The sequence below is a fragment of the Procambarus clarkii genome, chromosome 80 (genome assembly GCF_040958095.1).
Source record: "Procambarus clarkii isolate CNS0578487 chromosome 80, FALCON_Pclarkii_2.0, whole genome shotgun sequence".
Taxonomy (NCBI): Eukaryota; Metazoa; Arthropoda; class Malacostraca; order Decapoda; family Cambaridae; genus Procambarus; species Procambarus clarkii.
Window position 1 is genome coordinate 25,252,669 of NC_091229.1, and position 12,374 is coordinate 25,265,042.

The window sequence follows — 12,374 nt, forward strand, 5'->3', positions numbered from 1 at the left end:
ATATATATATATTGAATTGTATTAATAATAAATGATAATAGTGTACTTACAGATATATGAATCAATACCAAAATTCAAAACACAGTCTAGCCGCTTATGTTCACCATTTACTCACTGCACAAATAAATCTTACCTTTAAATGAATCTCTTTCTTAAACATAAATGTTATCACTCGTGGTCACTCAGAATACCCAATTTTTAAATCTCTTAAATTGTGGACACTAACATTTCCTCAATTTAGGCCAGCCCTCACCTGGCTGCCTGTGGCTCAGAACACTGTCTCCCAAACTGCTGCTTTACTTGGGTCAATCCTCACACGATTGCCTGCTCTTTGTTTCCCGGGGACATCTGCTCTGGTCCCTCAATTCTCTCAAAGTTCACTTAGCACTTGGACAGTGGCTATAGTAAAATGGTCATTCCTGACTTATGCGCAACAAATAAGAACATTTACAAATTTTTTTTTCATCATTGAATCATTAATTTGTATGCAAAATATAAAAAAAAACATGAACATAAGAGAATATTTATAGTTTCACTGGGTGGAGACTGTGAAAGATTGAGTGATGGGTGTGTCTGGTGCCTGTCAACACATTGAGCCCGGCTTTGCTGACAATTCCTGTGTTATCCTCAATTGTTTCACTGATTGTTTATCATTTTTTTCTTGTTATTTACAAGAGTATGTGTAATTACCTAAGTGTAGTTACAGGATGAGAGCTACGCTCGTGGGGTCCTGTCTTCCCGTGGTACACTTTGTCGTATAACACTTTGTAACTGCATTGAAGCGTGTTGTTTGTTTTTATTGCTGTGTTAAAGGTAACAAGTGTGTTGAATAACTAAATAAATCACATAATTCACATAATACATGGTAATGTTTCAATTGATGATGGGTTTACCTGGTATATTCCATTACAACCAAAGAAAGTAGTGAAAAGAATGTAAATTTAAATGTAAAATGAATGTTAACATAATATTCAATGGTGTTGGGCTCTGAGCGATGACATATGGCCTGATTAGCGCCATGTGGGTGAGTGTGTAGATTGAAAGATAGGTGTAAGCTACCAATGTGGCACACACAGGTTATGGAAGGCTCCTAGTACACATAACTATGAAATGGAAGCTGGATTTTTTCATGGGTCAAGGTAAACTTCATTACATCCACAGAAAGGTATTGTATCTTTATTTGAATGATGACCACATTCCCCAAGTGACATTCATGACAATAACCACATTCACCTAGTAGCATAACCATGAAATAGTAGCAGGATTTTAATCATGGGTCAAGGTAAACTCCATTACATCCACAGAGAGCTATTATATCCTTGCATCATACATATAAAACCCAGACAATAATTGTTTAAATCGTAATATGATGATATTCGCATTACCCCATGAATCAAAGAATGACAATAACCACTGTCCAGGGGTTAAAGACGCTACAGGCCTGTCTTTACCTTCAGGGTACCTATAGACCAAACTGTCGGCGTGTGTAGCTTTTGGGTCTGCCTGCTTGTTGGTGATGCACACACTTGGTGACTTGAGTCATTCGAGATTCCACACACTGAACCTCCGACTTGACTTTACCTATTACTTCAAGTACGCTTCAGAGTGGAACAGGTCATGGCTGTTTCCATTGACTTTTAGAAAAAAAAAAAAAAAAGCAATGATGGAGTAACAGATGCCAGATGATCAACCTCTTTGACTCTTGGGTGTAAAGTGGCCTGTCTTGGCCAGTCTCCGTGCCCTTTCCTTGTGTGATGTCATAGTCTTGCTTCGCACTGATTGGTTCTGACAGGCAGCGCCATTTTGGTTACCTGGCAACTGGAGCCTCTAGCGCCTAGTATCTCTTGGGAATTTCCCATTTAAGTGGGAAAGAGCCCTTGCCTCCTGGAGGCCTCTTCATCACATATTTATGTTCTTAACATCATAATGCACATACTTGTCCTACCTAATTTTGTCTGACTAAAACACACAGGCCGAATGAATAAACTCCAAAATGATGGATGTCGGACAGGAACACCTCTCATACAGGAGGTGGCCTATGCTAGGCTACCTAGAATCATAACAATTACAGTATCACTAAATAGTGCCGCCTTTCTTGGAGTGCAATAGTCGGGTGTCTTGGTGTGTAAAGCATGGCTTGTTAATTATGCTGTTGCTCTCTAACCTAGATAGAACTGGACATAAGGGAACGATCTGTCCTGCATGGCTTATTGACACTTTAACACTCCGATCCATTGGCACGTACTCAACTGTAAACACTCTGGGTATCTCGAGGTCACAGTCATGTGTAACATGTTTATATTCTTTTTATGTTTTCTCAATTTTGGGTTATAACTATAAATTTGATGTCAAAATGTTTGCAAATTATTTGGCTAGAATATGGATGCAAAATGTGTTTTGATAATAAATTGTGCTTGACAATCCTGAATATACAAATGCTTATGAACATTTCAACATTGCTCATATATTTTTCAATATTCCTCATTTATTTTTCAACGTACTGTATACAAATTTATGGGAATGTACAAATTGGTATATATCACTGTAAAACATAAACATACCTTTCATACTTTTCTGACAGGTAGTTTGCAAAGCATAGTGCAAATATTCACAAGCAGAGCAGTTACCATCTGAGTGGCAGGTAGTTTGGGGGCCTGACAGCTTAGTGGACAGCGCTCAGGATTCGTAGTCCTGAGGTTCCGGGTTCGATCCCCGGTGGAGGCGGAAACAAGTGGGCAGAGTTTCTTTCACACTGATGCCCCCTGTTTACCTAGCAGTAAATAGGTACCTGGGAGTTAGACAGCTGTTACGGGCTGCTTCCTGGAGGTGTGTAACAAAAAGGAGGCCTGGTCAAGGACCGACCGCAGGGACGCTAAGCCCCAAAATCATTTAAAGATAACCTCAAGATAGTTGGCTGAGGTGATCTCTTGATGGTCCCCTTATACTTTGGTTGGTCCCCTGATAAGCTATCAGGGGCTATGCTAAATCCAGAGGTTTTAAAATATCAGTAACTGTTTATTCATATTTGTGAGAGCAACAAGATGGTTGGTGGGTGGGCTGGCTGGCTGGTTAACTGGCTGGTAGGTGGATTGGTAGACTGGTGGGTTGGGGGATGGGCAGGCAGGCAGGCTTTGGGGATGACTGGCAGGGTGAAGGGGCAGGCTGGGTGGATGGATGGGTGAATGGATGAATCGGTGGCCGACTAGTGGGCTGGCAGGCTGGAAGGTGGGCGGGCAGGCAGGGTGGGTGGGTGGATGGATGGATGGATTGGTGGCTGACTGTCAGGCAGATGTGGATGGGTGGGTGGGCTTGGTGGATGGATTAGCCGCTGATTGGTGAGTGGGTGGTTGGGTGGAGTGGGCAGCCGGGATGGCTGGTAGGGAAGGCAGGGATGACTGGCAGGTGGGTGGGTGGGTGGGGATGGCAGGCGGGTGGGCAGGCGGGCGGGCAGGCGGGTGGGCGGGCAGGCAGGCAGGCAGGCAGGCAGGCAGGCAGGCAGCAGGCAGGCAGGCAGTCAGGCAGGCAGGCTGGGTGATGGGTAGGTAGGTGCATTGATGGATGGATCAGTGGTTGACTGGCCGCATGTTCAGGGAGTAGAACTACTCCCGAAACCCTCTCCAGGCGGGCGGACTATTACAGACTGGCTTAAAGGTCATGCCCAATCCATCCCAGCTACATCTTCCCCACCCCCAATCCCCAAATGGGACTCTCCCAGGAATATCTCCCACCCCCTTCAGCCGTGTCTAGATGGTCTGTACCGGATTAATAGGATACAATTTAGATTCTCGGCTACCTTCCTACCAGCTGGTGGCCTGAGAGGCAGGCTGCCTTGCCTAATATTATTTATTTATTTTTTTATTTATAAATAAATGAATAAATAAATACAATAATTAAATGATTGTGACTTGTGACTGAAAGCCTGATTGACTGTGCCTTGACCATGGCTTCCTCTGACTGTTTGCAACTAACTGTGACTGGCTCTGACTAGATGCTGCATAACAGAGGCAATGAAATCTGTGAAGGGAAAATGTAACCGCTGGCCTAGTGAGGGCAAGGTTGTCACAACATACCCAATAGTGGCCACCAGTTTAATGCATACCAGACTCTATAAACTCGATAACATGTACCGGATTTAGCAGCCAGTGACTTGGTAAATAAGGCGCCAGTTAACGATCTAAAATTCAGTCGTTAGAACTGGCAGAACGGTAAATCAGAGGCCCTTAAATCGAATGGATACTATATTTTTAACGCTTTTGTTGCCCTGGCAGGCAACCCGCCACACACCTCAATGTAGCCTGAGTGGTGCGCATAAACTAAACCACCACCCACAAATATTTATACTCTTTTTCAGCTTTATTACCTCAATTTTCATGCTATGTTGTTCAATTTGGTATCTAATTGTTTGCAATACAATGCTGTAAAGGGATATTTGCATATAAGAACATATAAATCTTACTTTTCTACAAGTACTTTCGACAAAATCTCAATAACTTTCCCTCATACGTGTTTCTTTCAATGCTTTTGTCATGGAATGGCTCTGTTCTTGATCAGTATCCATCTGGAAGTCAATTTGCAGTGTTTATAAAGCTGGTAACAACAAATACCTGAGATAAAATAACCAGAATGGGGAATTTTTTCGACATGAGGGGGAGGCCGCGGCTGTCACAAGTGAGGTCACGAGAACAGTGAGCCTCCAGCGTGGGTGAGTGGCCACGTGTCGGGGTCAGGATGCTACATGGGGATATACAGAGAATGGGAAAAAGTTGGCACTCATTTTAAAGCAAGTCCCATAGTATTTGGACAATAAATGGAATTTTTACATATTTCTGGGGGAGCCCCGTCGAGTTTTGTGGGCCAACAGGGGGACCACGAGCCAGAACCTGGCCCCCCTCAGAGGCATGGGGAGCAATGGCCTATAGAAACCCCCGTGTGGTTGGAAGCATTCTATGTCTGCTATCGACCGGGTCAGGCATCCAGAAAGGTAAGCATCCCAAAACAAACCCGTATTCTGGTGAAAATTGCTACCAAAAGCCGAACAAGTGGATAGAACTTCCCAAAAAGAAACAAGCAAATGAGCATGATGTCACACATCGCTGTGTCGCTGTCTACGCAACTCCCCCCTCCCCGGGAGGGGAAGGGGGAACCCCAGACCCTTGTGCCGGTTATCCATCCTTCAGTTCTGAGGCTGATGCTAGAGGCAGAGGTCGTGTGCTCTGGCTCCAGTGATTTTTCAGCACTGTGCTAGTGTGGTGGCTATTTTCCAGGGGTGCAAGAGCCAGGAGTTATTCTACAGTACTCGGGCTGCATGCACCTAGGGCTACCTTCCCTAGGAGACCTGTAAGTACTGCCCTTGGGGCTAGGGGTTACCTTCTACAAGGTCCTTGAGTCCTGTCTCTGCTGGGCTGTTTAACTGCTCGTTTTTTTTGGCCGGCCTTTGGGTGCTTGGGTGTTTTGTCTCCCTTATTTACCTTAGGGTAAGAGGCACTTTGTACGGGTACGGGACGCAGGGTGCTGCGCAGCTTGTTTTCACCATTCATAGCAGCCGGCTTTTTTCCTTTGGGTACGTTGCCCTCTTGCGGGGTTTTGTTTTTCTTTTTGTTTGTGCCTTTTGGGGGGGGGGGTCTGCCTTGCTTGCCCCTTGGTATCTGACCTAATACGGTTTTCTTCTGGTGGTGCCCCCTGCTAGGTCCCCGTGAGTGTGCACGGCCCTGAGGTTCAGCTTTAAAAAGTTGCTTGGTCATTTTGGGCGTCGATTAGCAGTACCCTGCCTGGGATTCCCTGAGCGTGAGTTCCGTCTCAGGACCCTGAGAATCCTCATGAGGGTGTGTGGGTCCGATGGATGTGACCCCTGAGTTCCCCTTCGCTTTGTGCGAGTTCGAGGGATGCTCTGTTCCCTTGTCTCAGAGTGACTCTCGTTGTTTTTGCCTACGTCTGCTGCCTGTGGGGTGGGAGGCACCTTTGACCCAGGGTTCTGTTAGTTTCATTTCTTGTTTGTGACTTGGTTACCCGGTCTTATGCTGACTATGCGGGTGCAGGCAGCACAGGCATTGCACGTTGGGTTCAGGTGATTGCAACGCATTAGGTTGTTTTCTCCCCGGAGGCCCCGAGGCTGCCCTGTTTTGGTTGTTGTGACAGGACTTGGGGGTGTTGGTTGCTTCAGCTTTGTTCCTTCCTCACCCCCTTGTCTTTTCCCTGTTTTGATTTCATCTGGTCCCCCCCCCCCTACCTTTCCTCCCTGCATCCGGATCCTTTCCGCCTGTGGGTTCGGGGTCAGGGGTAGGGATTCAGTGGTCTTGAGACTCGGGCGATCATGGGGGTTTCCCCTTCCAGGTTGTATGAGTCTGCCAGTGGGCTCCATTCCTTAGTACTTTTCCAGCTGCCCTGGGTTTTTCTTGTGAGGCAGGGGCTTTGGGGGGATGGCTCGGCCCTGGGGCCTACTGTGGAGGTTCCCAGGGTTGGGGAGGGGCTGATTTGGGGGGCCTCGGGCCCCGTTGGACCTCGCCGGGGTTTTCTACCCTCAGTGTGGGGCTTGCGGTTACAGGGAGTGGGGTTTTTCCTTCCCCCTCTCTGCGTTCGAGTTGTTTTGCATTGGCCCCTCCCTGGGTTCGAATCCTTGTTGCTTCGGGTCCATTCGGCTCCGTCCTCTCCGTTTGGTTCTGTCCTCTCCGTTCGGTTCCGTCCTCTCGGTGGGTACTTTTCTCCGTTTCTACCCCCTTTTCTCTGGGACGGGACTTCTCCTCCATGTTGGGGTCATGTTCCCTTATTATCGGGGTTCTGCATGACTTTTGGTCTCGGGTGCTACTGTGCCTTTATGAGCCTTTGTGATTTTGTTTGCTTCTGTGAGATCTCGGGGGTTCGGGAAGGTCTTCGATTCTTCCCATATTGTTGGAACATCTGTCGGCTTCCGATGAGGCTTACCTCCAGTCCTTTTTGGATTCATTGGTCCACTTCCGTGCTGCTTCTTGGTTTTCGATACTGTCTCGTTCTTTTGTCATTATATCTTCTCTCCGTGCTCTGTCTAAGCACTGTTAATATTTTCCAATACTCCTTGTTGGCACCCTCCCCGCTGGGTGAGATTGTGCAGTTCAGACCTCATGCGTCCTGCGCATGCGCCGTGGGAGTTTTTGTTCTGGACGGTGTACACAGGTGCTAGTGTTTTGCGTCCTTTTTCTCTCGGATGCTTCACCTCTCTTGCTCCTCTTGTCTCTCCAGTCCATGCCCCGTAGATGCTGGGGGTGTTCTGGATTGCCAATGGGGAGGTTGCTGGGTTTTCCATGCATATGGGTGTGGGGCGTCTCATTCGCCTCTACCCTATTCTTCTCCTGCAGGTGCGGCTTTGGCCTTCTTCCTCGAGCGGTGCTTCCGGCATCATCTTGGCTATGTTGTGTCATGACGCGTTCGTGCCTACGTTCTGCAGGTGAGTTTATGCGATCTGACGACTTTTTCAGCCAGGCGCTGGTTCGAGGTTTTTGGGTACGGATATCAGAACATAAGAACAAAGGTGACTGCAGAGGGCCTATTGGCCCATACGAGGCAGCTCCTATTATACCCATCTAGTCCCACTAATATGCATGTTCAACTCATGCTTGAGTCAATCAAGGGGCCTCACCTTTGCCATGTTATGAGGTAATATGGTGGAGGTAAATGTTATGGGGTAAATGTTACAGTGTCAGGATGTCATGAGGTGACATTTTGCTGCAGTTTAGATACTGGGGATTCGTGTTGGGGATTGGTTGTGGCATTTTGTTTTACCCTTGGTGCCTCTTCCTAGGGCCTTCCATGTTCATCTGTGTAATTTTTTACACGTTGGGTTCCGGCCCCGTTTTCCGTGGTCTTATCTGGGTCACTCATTCCTTGCCCATCTTGCAGTGCCTTACTTACCCCTTCCCTTCCATGTACATTGAATTCTCTGGACTCACCAGTTGTCCTTACCTAGCTGTGCTTGCAGGGGTTGAGCTCTAGCTCTTTGGTCCCGCCTCTCGGCTGTCAATCGCCTGGCAGACATGGCCTGTGTGTTGTTGGTCTTGTCCCTTTCGTTCCCGTTGCTGCCTGTCTTCCTCGTTCCTCATCTTCCTTCTACGCTCGTGTCCTTCGCTGCTGGTGCCAGGGATGTTTTTCTAGTCCGTATGGCTTGTTATCCTGTATCCGCTTCGGGTCATTTGACCTGCGGGGTAATATGTGAGGGGTAGTTGGATTGTTTTGCATGTCGGTTACTCATCAGGGCTTGGCGTCTGTGAGAAGCCCTGTACAAGTTGGTTTACACTTGTTTGTGTTGTGCTATCTAAGTGTCAAGGGATTTAATAGTTCTGATGTTACCTCGCCCTTCTCGTTGCTCATTGTTGTGTGGTTTAGTATGTGCTTCTTGACACCTATTGCTGCCTTGCAGTGTCCTTGCAGTGTTTCCGGGGCTTAGCATCCCCGCGACCCGGTCGTCGACCAGGCCTCCTCATTGCTGGACTGGTCGCCCAGGCTGTTTGACGCAGCTGCGTGCAGCCTGAAGTATAACTTACAGCCTGGTTGATCAAGTATCCTTTTTGGAGGTGCTGCTCCAGTTCTCTCTTTCTTGGTCACTGAGGGGTCGGCCTGTTTTGCCCCTTATGTGTCGTGTGGGGCGTGTTAACCAGTCTCGGGCCTCTGATGTTGCTGGGGTTCTCTCTGAGTAGAGAGGCTGGGTTGGACTTTGTCCATGTTCAGTTCCCTGCTTTTGCATCGCCCGTGTGTTTGGTTCTTTCCCGGCTTGCCAGGTTTGTGTTCCTGGTTTCCTGGCTTACCCTGCCAGTTTACATTTTCTGGATCTCGCGATGTCACTTCTCAAGAGTCTCACATCGGAACCACAGTGTCTCGGATCTCCTGGCGAACTCGCTGGCATTGGGAAGTTTTCTGTACGGCAGACATTCCTTTTCATTCCTTGCCGGCTTGGGTTCTGGCTCTGTTGCTCGGTGGTTGCACCCGAGGTTTTCCTGTGGCTTTGCCTCTTCCTATGCTCGATTGGTCCATGGCGGGTCTGGTTTGGTTCTGCCTCGAGTATCTCGCCATCTGTTGGTGGTCAGGTGGCTTTGTTGATAGTATCCCACCTGTGTGCTTTGTCTTAGCAGCGGTGTGGGGTTTTCTTTGACAGTCCTTTTTATTTCTGTCCCTTCGTCGGTTTGCTATGTTTTCTTGGCGTGGTCTGGTCCTTTTCTTGCGGAGGTTTAGGGCCGTCATCGTGCCACATACTGTCGCCTTGTCTCGTGCGGCGCTGTCGGAGCCATTCCGGGTTGCTTTGGCTTTGGGAGTTGTCTCGGCACCGCTTCACGAGCCGTCTCTGGCGTAGTTCACCTCCGGCCTGCTCTTGCGCCGCTTGAGCCGTCCTGGTTCTTGGATTGTGTGCTCTTTCCTCTTCTCCTCAGTTTGTGGTAGCCCCTTCAGTTCCGAGTTGTTTTCCAAGGCTCTTTTTCTTGTTGGCGTTGGCCTCTGGTGGTCTGGTTGGAGTGCTTCATGCCTTTCTCCTGCGCCTGGGTTTTGGCTCTTTTTGTTCTCCTGATAGGTTTGTTCGCTTGCAGCCGTCTCCTTTTTTTCTGGTGAAGACTGGCACAGCTGCATTCTGGAGGGGTCCTTGGATTGTTTAATGCTTGGTTGGTCTGGCCGGGGGTGCATTGTGTTTTGTGTTCGGTTGCGGCACTGTAATTACCTAAGTGTAGTTACAGGATGAGAGCTACGCTCGTGGTGTCCCGTCTTCCCAGTACTCTTTGTCATATAACGCTTTGAAACTACTGACGGTCTTGGCCTCCACCACCTTCTCCCCTAACTTGTTCCAGCCGTCTACCACTCTGTTTGCGAAAGTGAATTTTCTTATATTTCTTCGGCATCTGTGTTTTGCTAGTTTATATCTATGACCTCTTGTTCTTAAAGGTCATAAAATAAAATAATTAGATAGAGCACTGTGCCGTGCTTGGCGTGCCACGGCTGCCATGACCGGGGTCGCGCTTTGGGTTCAGAGTTCCCCTCTTCCCTGTTCCAGGGGGTGGTTCTCTCGGGTCGTCTGCGGGGCGGTTCGGTCCTGCCAGCCTGCTGTTTGCCCCTGTGCCAACGTCATTCATTGGTTGGCTCTGTGTTCCTTCGTTGATGTTTCCTGGGCCTTGTTGGGCTTGTGTGGCCTTGGGTTGGCAGTTGCCATTTTTGTCTCAGCTTCGCGTTGGGGGTGTGCGTCTTCTGCTTCCCGGGTTAGGTCTCTCGTTTTCATCTTTAGGTAGGTAACTCTGGGGAACTAACGGTACTTTCCCCAGAAAACAGTGTTGAATGTAATGAAACACCATTTTCTGGGTGAGACCCGGAGGCTCCCCGGCATCCCTCTCTCTCCGATTGGCGGATTTTTCGCGTGTTTTCACATCAAAGCCTCAGAACAGAAGGGTGGATAGCCGGCGCCAGGGTCTGGGGCTCCCACTTTCCCCTCCCGGGGAGGGGGGGAGCTGCGCAGACAGCGGCGTGGTGACTTGTGACGTCATGCTCATTTGCTTGTTTCTTTTTGGGAAGTTCTAGCCACTTGTTCGGCATTTGGTAGCAATTTTCACCAGAATAGAGGTTTGTTTTGGGACGCTTACCTTTCTGGGTGCCTGACCCAGTCGATGGTAGACATAGAAACCACACGGGGAGTTTCTATAGGCCATTGCTCCCCATGCCTCTAGGCCATTGCTCCCCATGCCTCTAGGCCATTGCTCCCCATGCCTCTAGGCCATTGCTCCCCATGCCTCTAGGCCATTGCTCCCCATGCCTCTAGGCCATTGCTCCCCATGCCTCTAGGCCATTGCTCCCCATGCCTCTAGGCCATTGCTCCCCATGCCTCTAGGCCATTGCTCCCCATGCCTCTAGGCCATTGCTCCCCATGCCTCTCTGTGGGGGCCAGGTTCTGGCTCGTGGTCCCCGGTAGGCCCACAGAACTCCATACACATGACTGATGCCAAAGTCTGATATTAGCATATTGGCCTGGATAAGCTCCGGGGATCCTCCGGGTCTCACCCAGAAAATGGCGTTTCATTACATTCAGCGCTGGTTTTTAAATTATTGATGCAATTGATGATAATGATGATGAAATTATTGATGATTTATATTGATAAATTGTTGATTAAATTATTGATTATGGGCGCCTGACAGCTGGGTGGACAGCGCTTCGGATTCGCAGTACTGAGGTTCCGGGTTCGATCCTCGGTGGAAGCGGAGATAAATGGGCAAAATGTTTCTTTTACCCTGATGCCCCTGTTACCTAGCAGTAAATAGGTACCTGGGAGTTAGACAGCTGCTATGGGCTGCTTCCTGGGGGTGTAGGCCTGGTCGAGGACCGGGCCGCGGGGACACTAATCCCCAAAATCATCTCAAGATAACCTCAAGATGCCAATTGCGGCATCTCTCCTACTCCATACTGTCTCCACTCGATCATCCGGACTATATGGGAAGGACCCCGAGCCGGATTATCACATTTTTCGGATAATGGTACTTTTTCACCTACGAGTCCAAAAGTGACCATTTCCAACTATTTTTATACTACAAACAACATAATTTGAATTGCCTTGCCAAATACAATTATTAAATATTCAACTAGAAACCTCAACTTACCTTGTTGGTGTTCGTCTTCTTGATTAATGCCACACATCTTGAAGTTAAAAATTCTTAACAATTTACGTAACCTATACTAACACAACACTAAAATTAACACTTAAAATTACTGTACAGTTCATTAAGCTAAGTTAGTTTTGACTGCCAGCTGCTGAAGCCTCACTGGTTGAGGGCATTTGGGTTGCCTGTGAGGCCTCACTTGTTGAAGGTGCTTGCTTGCACCTCACTTGTTGAAGCGCTTGCATGCCCTCACTTGTTGAAGGCGCTTGGCTTGCCTGTGACGCCTCACTTGTTAAAGGCGCTTGCTTGCGCCTCACTTGTTAAAGGCGCTTGCTTGCGCCTCACTTGTTGAAAGCGCTTGGCTTGCCTGTGACGCCTCACTTGTTAAAGGCGCTTGCTTGCGCCTCACTTGTTGAAAGCGCTTGGCTTGCCTGTGGCGCCTCACTTGTTGAAAGCCCTTGGCTTGCCTATAATGCCTCACTTGTTGAAGGAGCTTGGCTTGCCTGTGGCGCCTCACTTGTTGAAGGCGCTTGGCTGCCTGTGACGCCTCACTGTTTGAACAACACGTAACTTGTCTTTAATTGCTAGGACAATCTTCTTCCCCTTAACACTTCCAGAACGATTGATGCTGCTACCAGACATATTCTTGGCCAAAAATGTTCAAAATTACTATGAAAATTAAGAAAGTTATTTAAAAAAATATTTCACTAATGGCGCAACACTGTGAGGCCGCACTGGTTGAGGCGTATAACTGTGACTTGTCTTTAATTGTTAGGACAACTTTC

At 48.2% G+C, this 12,374-nt stretch overlaps 1 protein-coding gene across 1 annotated transcript in view; it reads left to right on the forward strand.

Annotated features, from left to right (window-relative positions):
* Nucleotides 1-12,374, forward strand: part of Rab35 (RAS oncogene family member Rab35) — a 150,462-nt gene that overhangs the window by 80,443 nt on the left and 57,645 nt on the right. The window lies entirely within an intron of this gene.